General features: G+C 39.0%; 1 protein-coding gene across 7 annotated transcripts in view; it reads right to left on the minus strand.

Annotated features, from left to right (window-relative positions):
- Nucleotides 1-12,442, minus strand: part of CDK17 (cyclin dependent kinase 17) — a 93,435-nt gene extending 80,993 nt beyond the window's left edge. For 4 of the 7 annotated variants that reach the window (XR_004497499.1, XM_033514412.1, XM_015627298.3 and 1 more), the window contains exon 1: nucleotides 12,340-12,442. The gene's annotated coding sequence lies outside the window, so the exon portion shown is untranslated. Of the gene's footprint in view, nucleotides 1-6,585; nucleotides 6,607-11,609; nucleotides 11,991-12,339 lie in introns of those variants that run through there. The other 3 variants (XM_015627297.3, XM_015627299.3, XM_033514411.1) reach the window with 3 other exon arrangements.
- Nucleotides 12,443-17,934: the final 5,492 nt, after the last annotated feature.

Here is a 17,934-nt window from a genome sequence, read left to right on the forward strand (position 1 = left end):
TTGTGATAAAGACTCAAACTCTGGCTTTAATTCAGATTATTTATGTTGATCTGACTGTATAAATAAAAACACCTAGAAGACATTGCTATTTTCCTAAACAATCCTAAATTAAACTGCATCATTTTGTTAAACAGTGCATCACATGCTTCAGATCAGGTTAATTTTAGCATTGTTCACCATTTCATACCAAGAAAGTTCACTTCCCCCTTTAAAATAAACAATTAACTTTGAATTACAACCAAAAGCTGTTTGAAAGCAACTTTCTCTTTATCCCAACTAGATGATTAATACTGCTGTTTTGAGACTGGCTATCTAAATTTGAGACATCAATTTCTTTCAGAAAAGAACAGTGTTTTTAATTTATTTAGTGCTTGTATTAAAATTCTACTTTAGCATGACAAAGACTTTTTCTTTATTCACACAGCAGGTAATTTCAAAAAGTGGTCCATGCAGCTGAGAATGTAAACATAGAGATATTGCTGATGACAGCATTTAGGTCTTAGGAGAATTCATTTACTCTCTCAAGTGCTGCTAGACAATTCTGGGTAATGAGCAGTGAAAATACTGAATGAAGTATTTATGATTTACACAATATAAATCATATTCTGATATGCCAGACATGCATTTATAACATGCCCAACACACATTAACTAATCATGAAGTGTGCAACAAAAGTAACTGCAGAAAGTGCTGACAGAACATGCTCTTGCATGTGTGAAGAATATGTGGTTGCCTTTCTTTACATCTCATTTGCTACATATAAATTTCACCCAGGCATAGAACTGCAATTTTAAACCTCCTCCTCTCAATATACAGGAAAGTTTCACTAAGGAAATACCTGAAATTTTCCTTGCACCTTTCAAGTAAGAACACTTCCAAATACATCATAAATAAGATCTTAAGTAGTCCAAAATCCAAAAATAGGTCACATTTAGTGGAGATACTTTCAGACTCCTTAAGCAAAACAAAGGCCTACTAATGCTTACTATACTGTTAAATACCTCCTGTTTTCTACAAGGTCAGAATCTCCTATCCATCTACCTTTCTCTTTTCTATTAATTTAATTACTTTTTAGTATGGCGTATCTCCTCCTTTTACTTGTTTCAAGTTAACAGTTAGATAGCTCACCATTTAGAAAACAAAATTCAAGATCAAACCCTCTTCCATGTAATAGATAGACTGTCCCTAAGTAGCACTTTGAAATTGTCACAGAATTAAGTAATTCTACATGGCGATCTTGTACGGTTTTCACACATAGCTTTCCCTTATCAGAAGCTCTAAGTTTCCATCTTTATTACAACAGTACAAATTTGTACAGCTAATCTCATGGAATCATTTAAGTAAACAGATTTCTACACAACATATGTAGTAAAACCCAGAAAAGAGTAAGGAAAGCCTGGGCGAACAACCTCCAGTAATACAATTCTGGATGAATGCACAGAACACCATGCCCAACCTGAAAAGCTCTTTTGGTCCTGGTTATGCATTCCTTCCCCCATTTCTGACACCTTCTGTCCTCTCTGCTACCCAAGAAAACCCAACTGCTAACCCTAAGGTTTGGTTCAAAAATGCAACAGAGCTACTCATCCAAAGAGGACAAAGGGACATTATTAAAAATAAAGCTGTATCTCTATGCTGTAAAACAGTGCGGCTTTTCTGTATTTCACACTGCTTAATCAAAAAGTTTCCTAGACTTTCCAATAAAGAGCCACGATAAATCAATCCAACTGGAATATTACTACCTAGCAGAAAAAGCAAGACCTGTGCACATTCTGGAAAGAGTTTAACAGGAGTTAAACAAGATGAAAAGACCATCATAAATGTCTCCCACTTCTGCACAAAACAGAACATGTTATTTTTCCAAAGCCTCTTATGATCACAGAGAGGCAAACATTCATAAACTAGAACGTAGCTCAAACAACACAGCAAAATACCACAAAAACCCTTAGAAGAATATTAATCCATGCAGTTTTCTTTATCCCTTTCGAACCTTTGAACACAAGAAAAAAAAATAAATCTATTACATCATAAGGATCCACCAACAGTTAAATATATTACCTTTGGGGAGTGGCGCTTCTCATAAAAGTGACTATACAGAAAAGGAATTTTCTCTGTCAACAATTTTACTTCCTGTGCTTTATCAGACGTTTCAGGCTTTTTTCCTTCTTCAGTGACAAAGACCTTGGGGGGGGGGGGGGGGACGTTTAACAACCTACTATTGGAAGCCTTGCATATAAAATGTAGTTAGAAAACATTCCCTATATAGGACAGTTAACGGGGCTGTTTTCCAAGTCTGTGTTTCAGATCTGGCTGGAAGCAGTGAGGTTACATACTATGTTAGCTTGGTATGAGATATGACTGGAAAAGGCCCCACGCAATTAACTACATTGAGACATAAAGCATTAAAGTAGATTAAATAATCCAGGTTAGATTCACCTACATTGGTATAAACAGACTGAGAGCAAGATAACATCTAGCCATAGAAACAGGAAAAGCTAGGCCACTCTTTTAGTATAAAGGTGGCTTAGCAGTATTTTATAGATACACTGTCTTTGCCTCTCCTGCAGTTTTTTCTTAGAAATATTTACTAGAATCTATGTCACTAGGTTTTCAGATGCTGTCAGGATATTATGGGTATAAATGTTAATTTCTATTAACATGTCTGTGCAGACAACTCCACTAAGGCTGATTTTCAAAGCATCCTCAGCACCTATAACCTTAAAATCAGCATCTTAAAGAAGTCTCAAACAACCCAAAATTGGCATAATCCACCCCTACGTACTTTTTAAGCTAGTGATACACTACTTTTCATGAGAACTGACCAATACCACTACACAAAACCTGTTGCAGTTATATTTTGAAATATCTTCAACAATTTATCTAACTAGCATAGTTTGGTTGGCAAACAATGTCAACCAATCCAAGGAAATCATTCTCAAAATTTAAGTAGAAGAGAGATTTCACATCCTATCTTTCAAGTAAAAATACAGAACAAACAATGAACTCTGAACTAAAATACAATTCCAGTTACCAAAAGCAGATATGACAATCCAATCATGTAAATATGTAAATTCACCATTAACTTCATGAAGTATAACCTCATTAAGAAGTCAAGAATGAACATCACCTGCAGGTGTAAGATATGCTCAAATCTTCACTTGTCTTACTTCATCACAGAGCACATATATTCAAAGAACAAAATTATTCTACTACAAAAAAACAGATCATTTTTATTTGTCCTTGCAATCCTAGTTTCTGAAATTGCCAGAAGACACAACATGGACACAGTTCTTCAGGAACCTATTTCAATATTAAAATATACTATCACTACTACTCACATGACTAGAATTTTAAAATGCTAAATACTCACAAGCAGAAGTGATGAATAAAGAAAAATATGCATGTTTCATTGCTTACATATTGAAAGACCAAAATGCATAAATGAGGGAGGTGGAAGGGAGTGGGAATTGACACTCATCATCTTTAGGCACCTGAGGCACTTATGAGAAAATTTCACAGCAGTGCTGGAGACACTTTACACTTTCCCAACACCAGTAAGGAAATGCTTGCCTCCATCCCCCAGCCAGACTCTCTCTTCCTTCTTCACCATCAACTTTGTAATGCAGACAGGTGTGCAAATCTTCTCAGTTTACTGATGCAACAGAAATTATTTGGAAATAAGTGCTTAATTCAACTCCAAGTGTAATGCTGTAATACAAGAACAATGGTTCTCATGGGCTCCCTCCATGGTAAATGTAGAAAGAGAGGTGGATCTGTAATAAGATCTTTGAATTACCCTCTGAACTTATTTCTCTCCACTGGTTACAGATACATGTATTTTAAAAATAAGGCACAATGCAAATCAGTCAATCTGGGATAATTCATATTTTAGATGTGAATAATTTATTTACTGAAATAAATTTCAGGCTCTATCTACCCACTGCTAGAAACAGATGATTAAGAAGAATATAGGTATTTTGTTAGATGCAGCTACAGGTGAAAATGATCACTGGCTATCTATCCATGCCCAAATTAACTTTTAACAGTGAGATACAACTAATGACTTAAATCCTTCAACTAATGTCTACTTCTTCCACTACCAGAAATATTCACAAATACTAGGAAGCCAAAACTCCTATTATGTAAGACCACCACAAACAATATAAAAAAAGGAAAAAGTCCCTTTAAAGAAAGCAAGTTCAGAACACTTGATTAACAGCACTGAACATTTTATATTTTAGACACAAACCATACTCAAACACATTTTAAAATACTAAGTATTGGTAACTAAGCTGACTAACAAAGCATATAAAATCCATATCTTCAGAGTTCATAATCTGCTTTGTACTGCTTCTAAAATACTAAAATTGCATACTTCAAGAAAAAAGGCATATAACTACTGAAGAAACTAGTTACTATACACCATTATGTTTCTCTTGTGCAGCCCACAAGGGGAAAAAAAAAAAAAAAAAAAGGACTATGCTTAACAACCAAAGGCCACCTTCTGACTAAATACATTTTAAAGCTGTTTCTTGGCTTATGGATGAAACATTTTTGGTTTTGAGAATTGTACTGAGATGTGTCAGAAACAAGCATCCAAAAGACATTTAGGTTAACTGTATTTCCTGATAAACAACCCAGAATTAAGAGCAGCAGGTTTAAAAATACTGTGACTTGTGCAAATGGGAACACTGTTAAGCTGTTTATCTTGTTTAATCCCGAAGGTAAATAGCGTAAGCTTCAAAATATTTTGCTTCTTTGCCATAACCTACTGAATCACATTTACAAAGGTAATGAAACATTATAGGAAATCTTACATTTTTGGAATTGCCTCTGAAATTGCTTTACCTGAGTATCATAGAGGTCATTATTCTCAAGACCACTGTGTCTGTAAATTTCACTGATTTAAACCCAAACTGTGGTTTCAGTGATGTCAATGATCTTGTCTCTCCCGAGGTGATGAATTCTTCAGCAACAAAACAAGAATCCTGCACAACTCCACTACTAGGCCCATTTTAAAACATGAATACTACAGTTCAGTCATTTTTTTATTGTGGCATCTTCCAAATATTTTCAAACTCCTACTGCAGTTAATTTTCAGCTTTAGTTCAGTTTTTTAAATATTATTTGCAAGAAATAAAATATAATTTTTAGTTTTCTTAGATGTCTTTTGTCCAACACTAATGATATCCACACCAAAAATCCTATTTAATTTCATAACTCTCACCTCAAACACATACCTATATTAAAAATTAAGAATCTATTTTACAAGATATATCAGTAATTATTTCCACACTGTGCCTTCTTACCCAGTACCAAAGTAGGTTTCTGAGCTGCTGTTTTACACATCATTTTTAAGACTTTAATGCAGCATATATGATTGATATATTTAGCAGCTGAGCACCTCCTTTCCTCTCTGTACACAGGAAGTTTCCCCTCCCATCTGCTCAGGATATTTAAAAAAATAAAGCATTACAAACTGCTGTTTTTCCATCGATACTGCAGAAAGTGACTGTTATTTACCTGTAAACATGGAAGTACAGTTGAACCCAAACACACAATGTAACCTGCACAGGCTCCCTGACAGAGTCATAAGACACCTGCTGGTACAAGGGCAGGAATGTGGGGATGGGAGCAGCCGCCAGCAAAGGGAAAATCACTGCAGCTTTGAGTCATAGCACCAGAGTTATGCCAGGTTCAATTCTTCTGTGGAGCAACCAAGTTATTCACAGGCCACATCAACCCAAGCTTTGTCTCTCATAGTCATATAGGAAGTCTTTAGTTTTATATTTGGGTTTCAGGCACACATAAATAAGGTGAATTATGAAATAGACCCATGCTTTACAAGCAGACGCTTGAACCATTTAGAACGGTATTTATGACACAGCTTTAAGGCTGAATAGCGCCTAAGCAGGCAACAAGCCCCCTGCACACGTAGGTACTCCACTGCTGTTTATGACAACCAGGTCCTGACAAAGGACAGAGGAAGATGCACTGGGAATAAACTAATGACAGACTGAAAAAATGCCTTTTCATTTTCCCCAATTAAATGCATTTACAGCTACATCTTTTTTGGCCTAAAGAGAATATTTATGAACTCTACATTGGAAACTCAACTTCATTTCAAGACATACAGAAAACTGATGGAAATAAAAAATGTAATCTATTATTTCATAACTGTTTTTCATCCTCCTGTGTACCACTAATTATATTACTGATTACTATATTTTCAAAATAAAAGGTCTCCCTAAACCCCACAAACTGAATGCAGATCAACACTTAGTATCTGTTCTGTATCATACATGAGAAACTATTCCAAACCTTTACAGAAAAAATATCCAAACTAAAAGCTAATATTAATAACTGTGTATATTTGATTTAGTTACCAATTATAAATAATTTATTTTAAAAGTTACTACATTATATCCAGCCTTTTAAAGCCTGATATAAAATACCACATAAAATAAACAAACAGGAAGCTGCCATTTTCCCAAGCATCCACCCTGTGCTAATGACCTATTCTTCACAATCTATGATTTTCCCAATTTTCTGGAGCTACAGAAATAATGGGCAATTTTCACTGACTTTCACTTCATTAGTAGCAATACCCAACAGCTGACACCGAGCAGGTTTCCCAGGGCTTCCTCACCAACGTACTTTGACGATGAGGAGCCCTCATCACATGCAGTTACGTAACAGCCACTATTTATAGGTAACCACTTGATTCACATTATCCACTGGGTTTTAAACCATTTCGTACGTTGTCACTTGATCTATCATTTTAGTTCCATAATCAAAATGCCACGTAAGAGCCAAGTACAAAGTTTCAGTGACGTCTGTCTGCAATATCAACAACATACCACATGAAGTATTTAATCTTATCAAGAGAACCAGACGTTAGTTTCACAAGATTGGTCCTCTATAAATATATGCTGAGCAACAGTTGTTTTCTTTGCTTCATCTCCCGCTCTGTCAATATCCATTACTATGCATATAACTAACTCCACTGGATGAAACCTTAGTTGTGCTAAAATCACATAATTTCTCAGTGTTCTTACACATACTGAGATATATGACCAGCATTTCCACTCCAGAAAGTGCCCTACCAACTTGTACAATTCTTACCTCACAACCTCAATGACAGCTGTTTAACACCTTCAGGTTCTCTTGAGAAATGCCTCAGAGAACCACATACGACTATCAGTTGGTTTACTTATGAATATAGCAGTTTTTCATCAACATCAACCTATTCTAAGAACATCAAATGCTTACATTTTATTCAGCTTTTCTAACGGGCTAATGGCTTTCTTAGAATACAATTTCATCCTAAAATACACTTAATTGTAATAAAATAGGCTTTCGTCATCACAGACTTTGGCCTTTCTTATGAATCATATTAATTGATGATCTCAGTGTCAATTTCTTAAATTTTTGTAAACCAGCTTCTTTACATTTTTTATAAACTAACCTACAGACCGTAACTTTTTAATCCAAACACTCTTCTTTCAATTAAAAGACAATGGTTTTGTTGATGAAATATTTGAAAATATTCTTTGGTAATTCTTAGTAATCCATATTTTGCAAAGATATTTACTTCACCAAAGACCAACTAACTGTAAACCTCACAAAATGTTAATTTCAATGACTGCTGTATAAAGATGCCTTGCACACACCTGAACAACAGCCAAAGATACTTACATATCGTAAGATAAGAACAGGAAGTCAGAAATACTTGGGAAAATACATTTCTGAAAGACTATACAGGTTATGACAGTTGACTATGATATTATTGTCTCAGTACAGCTACATGCCTGCAAAATGCTCTAATTCACCAAGCAGAGAAGAGAATGTGATGATTCTGACAACTTGAACAGAAACTGAAAGCATCCAAGTATCCTTAGTGAAGCTGACTACATGCAGATGTTAAAAATCAGAAACTGTTTTGAAACTCTAGCAAACCTTTAAAAACAACAGCAGTCAGAGAAGGGAGTGCAATTACGAGGTATAGATAATAATTAAATGAAATTTGATTAGAGGGCACAGATTAACATTCACTTACACAAAATAACTAAGAAGTTCAATTTAAAATCAAAGATAGGCAAGAACTGTAGCTAGGAGTGCATGTGAAAGACACGTCATTTCTTTGTTCTGCTGTAATAACACAGCCCTGATCATCACTATATATGCAAAACTAGTTATTCCACAGAAGATAAATAAAAAAAACCAAAAAGCTCATAACCAAAACATGAGATACAACTGTTCTTCAGCTTATTGTATTTTTAACATGTTACTGAAATAAGGGAGCAGAAAATTGTCCTGAAATTAAGAGAACTCTTTTACTGTTTAGTTAAAAATGTTATAAAGTTGGTACTTTTGGGTCTTCTTAAAATCATTTTCCATAATTCTGTCTTACTGCCTGAAAAATTAAAATGTGACTCGACAGCTGTGTCTTCTGCTGCTGCATCGACAATGCTGTTCTATCATATTTCTTTTTTTTCCAACATTTGTGCTTAGGCATAGCACTCCTAATAAACTGATGTTTCCTAGTGAATGAGATTTCTAATCCTTTAAAAGCAAGCACTATACCACAAAAGCCCAAATATGCCAGTAAAGGAACTAGAACAATTCCCAGTATCAATGTGCCTATGGTATCTTATAACACAGCCAGGTATAGGGTATAATGATCTCTAAGGATGTGGCTAAAGCCTTACTATCCAAGGACTGATGTATCAAAAGCTGGTCCAATGCAAATTACCTGATTTATGCACTCATTATGGTCGTTGCTCTCCATATAACAGCATCACAGAACTAAAGAAGTCCTTTTTTTTTTTTCCCCTTTCCCAATGTTCTTCTGCTCCCAGTTGGCAAATCAGCTCAAGTACAGGTCTTGTTTACTCCTTGTGACTATCGGTGGTTTAAACTACTGTTTGTACATGTTCTAATTAGCCAGCTCTACTAAACTTGACAGTTGACATCACTGCTAAAGGAAGTTCAAGAAACCAACAACTCTGGAAGAATTGCCAATCCATCAGGTTAGCAAAGAATGAGTATCTATGAATTTGTACTCAATACAGAATTATAAAAAGTAATTTTTCCAACAAGCATTAACTTTCATTCTTCTTCAGATAAAAATTGTCAAAAGTGCATCATGACTCTTCACAAAATACACAGGAAAAAAACCCAAACATCACACACCACTAGTGGGTGTTCCTGGAGAAAGCCCTGTTTCATGAGGAAAAACATTACCAGGGCCCAAAAGGAACAGGATATAAAATATTCAGAGAATTCTAAAAGGCCCTCTAGGCCTAGACTTATTTTTTTAAAGAAAATTATTGTCTAGTGATTAAAATATGTAAATATAAAATGTTTTTACCTCTATCATCCAAGTTGCTACATCAGTATGTGAACAAGCACAAAAAAACCCCCAATTCCCAGTTCTTACATTCAGAAGGCAAAAGCCATTTCTATAATTATGTGCATCACAAAATAAGGCAGTGATTGCTAACAATATGCTGGTTTAGTTAGTTCTTTAGATGTGAACCATAACTCTCAAGTAAACATTTGGCATTTTAAGAGCATTTTTACATGCTAAGGTTGTAGTATATTATATAAAATTCCAAACTGACACAGATTACAGTGGTGTCCAGCTGCCTTAATAGCTATACAATGCTTGCTGCAGAAATAAAATGAGAATGAGCATTAGAAAGCATGCAGCTAAAAAGTTAAAATATCTGTAACTTAAGAACTATAAGCAACATTTAGTAAGTTTAAGCTAGAAAAGCTTCATAATTACTGAGCTTGATTTTAGACATGATCTTGTCCATTTTCACATCATACCATATAAATGCATTCAATAAATAAACAACTAGTATACACAACTTTTTAAAATACAGCTCATTAGCTTTCTTGGACAAAAAATAGAAACTGATTTGTACATGGAATATCAACAGCTTCCACTTAACATGAAAAGAGGGTCACGAGCAAACTCATGGAAAGATTTTAATGCAGACTCTTCACTGAACCATATTTCAACAAAGCCTTTCCAAACTGCACTTTTTAGGTGCAATTACACAAATATACTGCTGGACGTAAACTTAAGATGAGTAAAACATGATTATTTTTTTTTTCCTAGCAGCAGGTAGTCATTTAAGAAATTACAATATTACAGTATGTTACTAGGCCAGTCAAAAAATTCTGCATAGTCTTACTGTAAGAGCTCAACATCATAACAGTAACACATGCAGACTGAGCATCTTAACATCCCTGTCATAAGCTATACCATATTTACACACTGCAGTCAGTGTTAGGCAGAAATTGAAGCCAGAGCTATTCAGGAGAAATACACATCCATGATCTGTTTCTCAATTTAAATTATATTTGCAATTATAAATTAGGTATTTCACTACACGCTAGTGGCATTTTACATATTAAAAAGATCAATTAATGCACTACATTCTTAGCCAAGCTTAAAATAAATGACTCCCCACATTCAAACTATAATTTGCTTCAGACAATATGGGCTTTAATTTGCAAACTCTTCAGTACGGATGTAGGCAGAACCCACCTCATGATTTGTGTAGAGCTCCATCCTGGGTAAACATAGGGCTACACAGCACAATATGCAAATAAAAGGTATGAACCTCACTGTGATATTCTTCCCAAAGATTTTTTAAAGTCAGACTCATTATTGTCAAAACAGTATTTAAAAAACGCCAGCAAAAACCCCCAATGCTTTCATCTTTCCAAATTAAGTGGTCCTTTTAATGCCAAGTTAACATTATAATGGCTTATCTATGTTGGAGAATTGAATTCAGTTTGTTCTTTCAAGCACAAACAATTTTAAAGGAAAAATTGCACCATGTATTCAAACATCTGATTTTATGTTTTCATATCTGTTACTTCTACATTAATTATTCAAAACAAGCCTCTCTCATGTCACTTACTGAAGTGCAGATGTAAATAACAAGAGCTGTGTGTGAATATACAGAATTCTTACAACAAAGCAATATGGCAATTTCTTTAACATCTTAAGCATATAAAATACCAGATCATCTACTTCCTTTTTTTCCCAATTCTAATAAGAAAAACAAATCTGAATTTATCTAATTTCATAAATGTTTTCTTCTGCCCCCCACCATCTTCCTAGTATTTAACCTTTGGTGATATCGTTTCCAGTTCAATTAATACAATAAAAAAGCAGAGGGGAGAGAAGTAATGGGAGAACGCCAAACAGGCTTGCTCTTGTATCTGCCGTGATACCTACAAGAACGCTGTTATTGATCGGTTAAAATTACAAAAGAACAGAAACTATTCACCATAATGTAAAAAAAAGAAAATGGATGCTTTTCAAATTACTGACTTTGGATTATAAATCAACCCCGTTTTGCTCATAAAACCCGTAACACTGTTAACAACCATCAGCAAAGTGCCAAAGACAGCAATGACTTTAAAACAACCAGAGCCAGCTACCAAAACTGTTGCAGGAGAGACAAAGGGGATCAAGGTCAGCATTCTTCTAACGCAAAAGCTAATCCACTCATATGAACACGGTACTGGCACGGGTGGGCGTAATAAATTTGAACAGATATATAAAATACACATGATCCCACCTGATTTCCACCGTCCTTTCGAGAGAACCATTTTGCTCTACTGATCTCAAGCCATTACATATCTGAGCGAGGAAGGAGAGGGAGGAGTTCACAGAAGTTCAGGGTCAGACAATGTTCACGTATCCTGTCAGCTTCTAACTCAAAGCTCAGAGCAGAAGTACTCTTATGCCACGCACTGAAACCTACATATTTTGGGTGTGCGTGTGGGGGGAGACCTGCAATAGGAGCGATGTGTCATACGTGCGGAGGCTGCGAGGAGAAGAGCTGTCAGGAGAACGCTGCCTCGCTTGAAGAGGAGGAGGCGGTGGGGAAAGGACGGTGACGAACGCAGGATCACCAAAAAATCCGGCGGTGCTCAGGGGCTGCCATCCCCGGCTCACCCTTCCCTTCGCTCTGCTCCCCTCGCGGAGGGCTCAGCCTCCCGGAGCTGCTCCCTAGCCCCCGCGGAGCCGCTCCCAGCCGCCACCGGCAGCGGAAATCCCCCGCAGCCCGGCCCGACCCTGCCCGGGGGCGCCGAGCGGCGCTCCCGGCGCCCGGGGCTCCCCGGGCAGCCCCCGGCCCCCTCGCGGGGCGCTCTCCCACGACCACCATCACTTCCACCCTGCTCCGGGGCCGCGCTGTCACCTCACCCCCCGCGACGTCCCACGCTCCGAGAGGCCGAGAGCCAACACCCCGCCGCGAGCCGGACCCGCACCCCTGGGCCGGGAGACAATGAGCAGCCACAACTCACCAGCAGCGCCGGAGCTTCGCGGGTCCGGGGGCGGTTCCTTTGCCCCTTCTCCTTCCCCTTCTCCTCCGCCTAGGAGCGGTATCCGGCCGCTGGGAGCCGAACCCCTCCTCCCCTCGCCGCCCGAGAGCCTTCGACTCCGCCGGACCGCCGGCCGCGCTCCCTCCCCGAGGAAAGTCACTTTATTCCCCGCTCCAACATGGCTGCTCCCCCCGCCGCCGCCGCCGCAGCAGCAGCTTTCTCCTCGCCGCGGCTCCCCGCCGCCGCCTCCGGAGAGCGGCCGCAGGCCGTGCTCGGGAACCGCCCGGCCGGCCGCTGGCGGTGCCGAGAGCGTCAGCCGAGCCGGGCCGCGGGGGTGTGCGAGGAAGGGGCGAGCCGAGGCGAGCCGGGCTGGGCTGCGCGTCCCCGCTGCGGGCTGACGCCTCCGCCCGCTCGCACTGAGCCAGCCCCGCCGGCTCCGGGCGCAGGAGGGGCCGCGGGGACGCCCGTGCGCCGGCGACACCTGGCGGCCGAGGCGGCCCCGGCTGAGCCGGCGGCTGCGCGGGGAGCGGGGGGGGTCAGGGCGGAGCGCGGGGAATGCCCCGGGCGACGGCGCGGGGAGCGGGGGCTGCCGCAGCGCTTTTCTGGGCCGCCCTCCCCGCTGCGGGGGAGCCCGGCCGCGCCGGGCCGAGTGGGGCGCTGCTGCCGCTCCTCAGCGGCTCTGCGCGGCCGCCGCCTCCCGCGGCAGGAAGTGGGTCTCATCGGCAGAGGCTCCCGGGAAGGCGCCCCGAGGCCCTGCGTGCTGCTGGCCGTCCGAGGGGTCTCCCCGAACCGTTTCGTGTAGGGCAGGGTAGAAAAGGGGCGTTTGCTCGCTTCGTTTTTACCGGTTCCTTGGCAGCGTTTCCTCTTGGGTTTGCAGGGCGATTTAGCTCATCTCTGAGGCATCCTCCTGCTCCCCCTTCCTACGGCTGGCACATTAGTAGCCGAAGTTAAGGGAAGCCGGGTGTCTCTTTAGACTAATTTCTAATTCATGTTTTCCGTATTTATTCTTGTGGTATTTTCTTTCCTTTGTCTCCTGCATTCACGATTCCCGTACCATCCCCCTTGTCCTCCTTGTGATCGCTCTGACTGCGCCAACCGTGCTGCCTTTCTGCAGCTTAGAATCTTTTTCCCGTCAAAGTGATCTAGTCTGTATTTCCTCATTTCTCAGCCGTTTCCAACCCTAAATTTGTTAGGCTTTGTGTGTAACTGAATGAGACCTAGAAGGTGAAAGCTAGTCTTAAGAGCCAGCTGCTCTGTACTATCTTTTATTCACATTTCCATCTCACAAAGAACAAGATCTGTTAGGAAGGCCAAATCTGAACTGGTTTTAGTGACATGCTTTTGAACTTAAAGTACCAGGATACAGGTACACTTGGACCAGAATTTGGAAAATGTTTGGTTTTTTTTTTTTCCTTTTGGACATCTGCTAATTCTTGCTGCCTACCTGCTCTCTTGCTTTTGCCACTTCAAATTCAGTTTCATGGAGCCTTTTCTCATCTTAATGCAGACTAGGGTTATGAGTCTTAGCTTCTCCAGACTCCTGTGGATGCTGAGTGAGGCCAAAACTGCTTCATTCTGCAGGCAGGTCTGTACTGTGCTATGTCTAGGGGGAGACTGGAGTAGATGTTAATTTGCAGCAGCAAGCCCCTGATCTTGAGGAACTCCGTTTGCAGCTTATTTGAGCCAGGCCTTCTCCACAGTAGGGCCAAGTGGGAGCTGCCTTCACAGGAGCAGTGCCAGCTGAAAATTCCCCTGCTTCCAGCTCTGTTGACCCTTCCAGCAGCACAAGCAAACCAGAACACAGACAAGTATGTTTCCCAGTAAACACAAGTCAGTTGCTCTTCCCTAAAAAAGCAGTGCAAGCATGAAACCACTTGTGAAATGCACAGAAATTCACTTTGCTCATGCTGATGTAAATTTCTAGTGAAATAGGTTTCCAATAAAGAGAAGTAAATATGACTCAGAAACAAACTTTCTGTTTATACAGACTAAACATGATCACCAAGGTGTTTTTGCATGTTTTCAAGATGTGGGATAGCTACCTTACACTTGCAAAACTTGTGGGATTTTTAATAACACAGAGAAAGCAGACACTCAAGCTTTGAACTGTCTGCTAATGCAAAGATACCCCTTAGAGATCGCCTTTAAAGCTCAGGACCTACCAGTTCTTGCCAGACCTACCAGTTCTCCTGATCTTTGAATGCTAACTAGATGATACATGTTTTGTTTTATCTTGTTCAATTTGAGGGCTATTTTGGGTATGTAGTAACATTAGAAATAATAGTGTGCAAGTTTATTATGTGCATGATTTGTGAAACAAGTTTTTGAGACAGCACAGTAACGAGTGCAGCACGTCCATTTATTGCAGCACACCCAAGTAGATGCTGCTCCACCTAAGAAGTACTGAGAGAAGGTGGGTTGGAAGTTTATACAGCTGTGTTTTTATACATTAAAAATACCAGTAAAATATGTTTGTTTTACTTGATACATATTCATGTCTGCTGTTGATACTTCTGTTATTACAGGAAAAGTAATTATGGCAAATAAAGGCAGAAACTAAAAAAATGAGCAGTTAGGATGAGTCACCCAAGAAATAAGGGGTCAACACTGATTGCAGTGTAATTAGAGTATTTTAGGGTTTTCCACTTGTAATGGGGAGAATAATGAATTGTTAAGAGGGAAGATTTTGTGACAGTAGAACATTTGATATGCATTTGGCCTTTGTATCTGCCACTACCTCATGACCTCGGATGAAGATTTTCACATCTGCAAAAGACAGTGCAGAAGGAAGACAGAGTGACAGTCTTAAGTTTGAAATGTAGGCACTGGTTTTGATTGATTTATCCCATGGGTCTGGTTTTATAACTATAGCTATTGATTTGTTTTATTATTTAGTGGATTATGTAGCAATCAATCATATTTCCATCTAGCTAACCATGATTATTAATATTTTAAACTAGTTTTAAGATGGATTGGCTGGTGAGTGCAATAGGTCTTCTCTCTAATCCAGCAAGAATGGAATACACCCAGGTTACATGGAATGAATTATTGCCACTGGACAATCTGATGAAATCTACATCAGCCATTAGAATATAAATCCAGCAATAGGAATACAGTGCTGTCAGGGGACTGAGATTTCCTGCTTTGAAAATGAACATTTTGGCTTTACCTCTACATTTCTTCAACAAAAGTATGTAGTTATTCTGTGACAGTAAAAGTATGGGAGTTAAATTAGTGGAGTTCACCTAACGGTAGATGGAAACCCTACAAAAACATATGCATTTTTAACACAATATATGTGGAAAGCAGTTACTTCCCTGCCAAGAGGCAAGCTCAGGATTCTGTGTCACTGCATAAGGAGTCAGCGGCCTTGCAGTCAGTCAGCAGTGTGGGAAAGCATTGTGCTAAACTACAAGGCATGTGTTCGTTTGCAGGGGAAAGACTGAAAACCTTGGCAGGTTATTAAAAGAGGAAATGGTTTCCAAATACAATATTCTGTTTTGAAATGCAATTGTTTTTTTCTATTGGATGCCAAAAAATTCTGAAGAATGCAATATCCTCTAACTAATTGTATCTGTGCTCTGAGAAAAGAAACAGGGCTATTGTTCTCCTCTCAGCACAAGCTATTTATGTATTAGTCTGTGTAGCACTCCTTTCTGTAACGATTGTCTTCCACCTACGCAAAACTCCAATCCATTTAAAATAATCAAATTAAGATAGTTTCTTGCTTTCTTACACCAAGCTGATATTCATAAGACAGTGTTTTCCAGGTTACTTGGATTTAGTGCAGGGCCTCTCAGCTAAATACAGTACAATTATATTACCTCACTGGATGACCAAACCCCTTCCTTTCTGATGAATGGAAGCAGGAAGTAGTAACATGAAGGAGGTACCCCTTGAAAGAAGCAAAAAGTGGTATACTTCTGCTAACAAGAGCTGTAGCCATTTCTACCATGATTTCTGTAACTGGTACCTTGTCATTGTTTTAGTTGCACTTTGCTGTAGCTGTGTATATTTCACATAGGCACATTGTGGAAAGTTACTATTTGTTCTTGTAAATCTTGCTTTTGGCAAGCAGGATGGAGTTCTCAAAGTGAAAATAGTAGGGTGTTCATTATCTACACGTAAGATTTTCATTTGCATAGCTATACATGTGTTTGGAGATTGATTAACTGCTGCAGGAATTACTGGAAGACTAAGCACATTACCTGTGCTTAGCTTCCATTTCTATATTTTCATTTTATAGCATATTAATGTTTGTAATATGTGATGCAACATATACATATTGTTTTCTTCCTTTATATTGCTAAACCTTTTAGATCCTATATGTAATGTTACAATATCCTGTCACAGTGCTACTTAAATACTGTTTCTCATTTCTTCACACCTTGCGTCTCTAAATTTTGAAGAATATTTATCAGTCATGTAGATAATAATTTCAGTATCTTTACAATATCAGAATTGATGCTTTTATTTATATCTGTCATTTGTGGTATTTTTACATACAAAGTATCTACGAAGTTGTATATATTTTTTGAATCTGGAGCACAGTTTTAGTGGAAAATCTAGTTTCATTGCTTGTTTTTTCTAGACTTTTTTTTCTTCCAGATGGATATTCCTCCAGCTAATGTAAATGAAATCTTTCCATTGACTTTAGCAAGAGTCAGCTTAGCCCTTGTAGAAGGAAGTTAATAGTATGGAGACAGACTCTTTTTGTACAGTTCTGCCTGGGTTTGCAAACAAACGCTAGACACACCTTTATTTCTCTACTACTTCTCTGAAAGACAGGACATCCTGCTTTTCAAAACAAAAGATATTAAGCCTACTTCAGCTACGGCGATTACCATACTCAGATAGAAAACATTAAGGTATTTTCTGTAGATTATCTAAAAGTGAGGTTTGTGCCTTGGATGATAAATCACTGTAAAATCTAGCCTAATGAAAGAAAGATTTTTTTATTCCCCCCTCCCCCATTTTTTTGGGGTTTTTTGTTTACATTTTGTGTTGGAGACTCAAGGTGGTGAAAAGATTTTGAGCAAAACAGTGAAGATCTGCTGGTAATGAAAATTGGTCACTTGTATATGCACACCTCTGCTGCTTGTCCCTTTCAGGTACCATTCAGGAATACAATTCCCCCTTCATGAAACAGAAATCTGAAATGGCAGGGGAAGAGGCTTTTATTCTTCTCTGTTTCTTTCATGTAGGTTCAGTGTCTCAGACAGAATAGCAAGCATCTCTTTCTCTTCATGGCAAGTAAATTGCTTCCTAGAAATTTGCAGTCATTATTCACTGAATTGATTAGAAATGCCATCAGTGAGTCTCAGAACATTTGTATCGTTGCCAATTTGAACTACTTAGTGGATTTGAAATTAAAGCACAAAATACACAGAGACTCCTGGAGTTAGAAGACTATAGGTGTCAAACATCTTGGTTATTCCTTATTGTAATGGTTGCTCTCTTCAGAGTGTTTCAGGACTTAAATGAAATTGCTTTCAGTCATGACAGCTGGTTACTTTCCTGTAATCCTGTTACATAAAACTTAAGTTTGTTCTAGCGAAGATGGTATCTGTTCCAGTG

This window comes from Parus major, chromosome 1A (assembly GCF_001522545.3).
Source record: "Parus major isolate Abel chromosome 1A, Parus_major1.1, whole genome shotgun sequence".
NCBI classification, from domain to species: Eukaryota; Metazoa; Chordata; class Aves; order Passeriformes; family Paridae; genus Parus; species Parus major.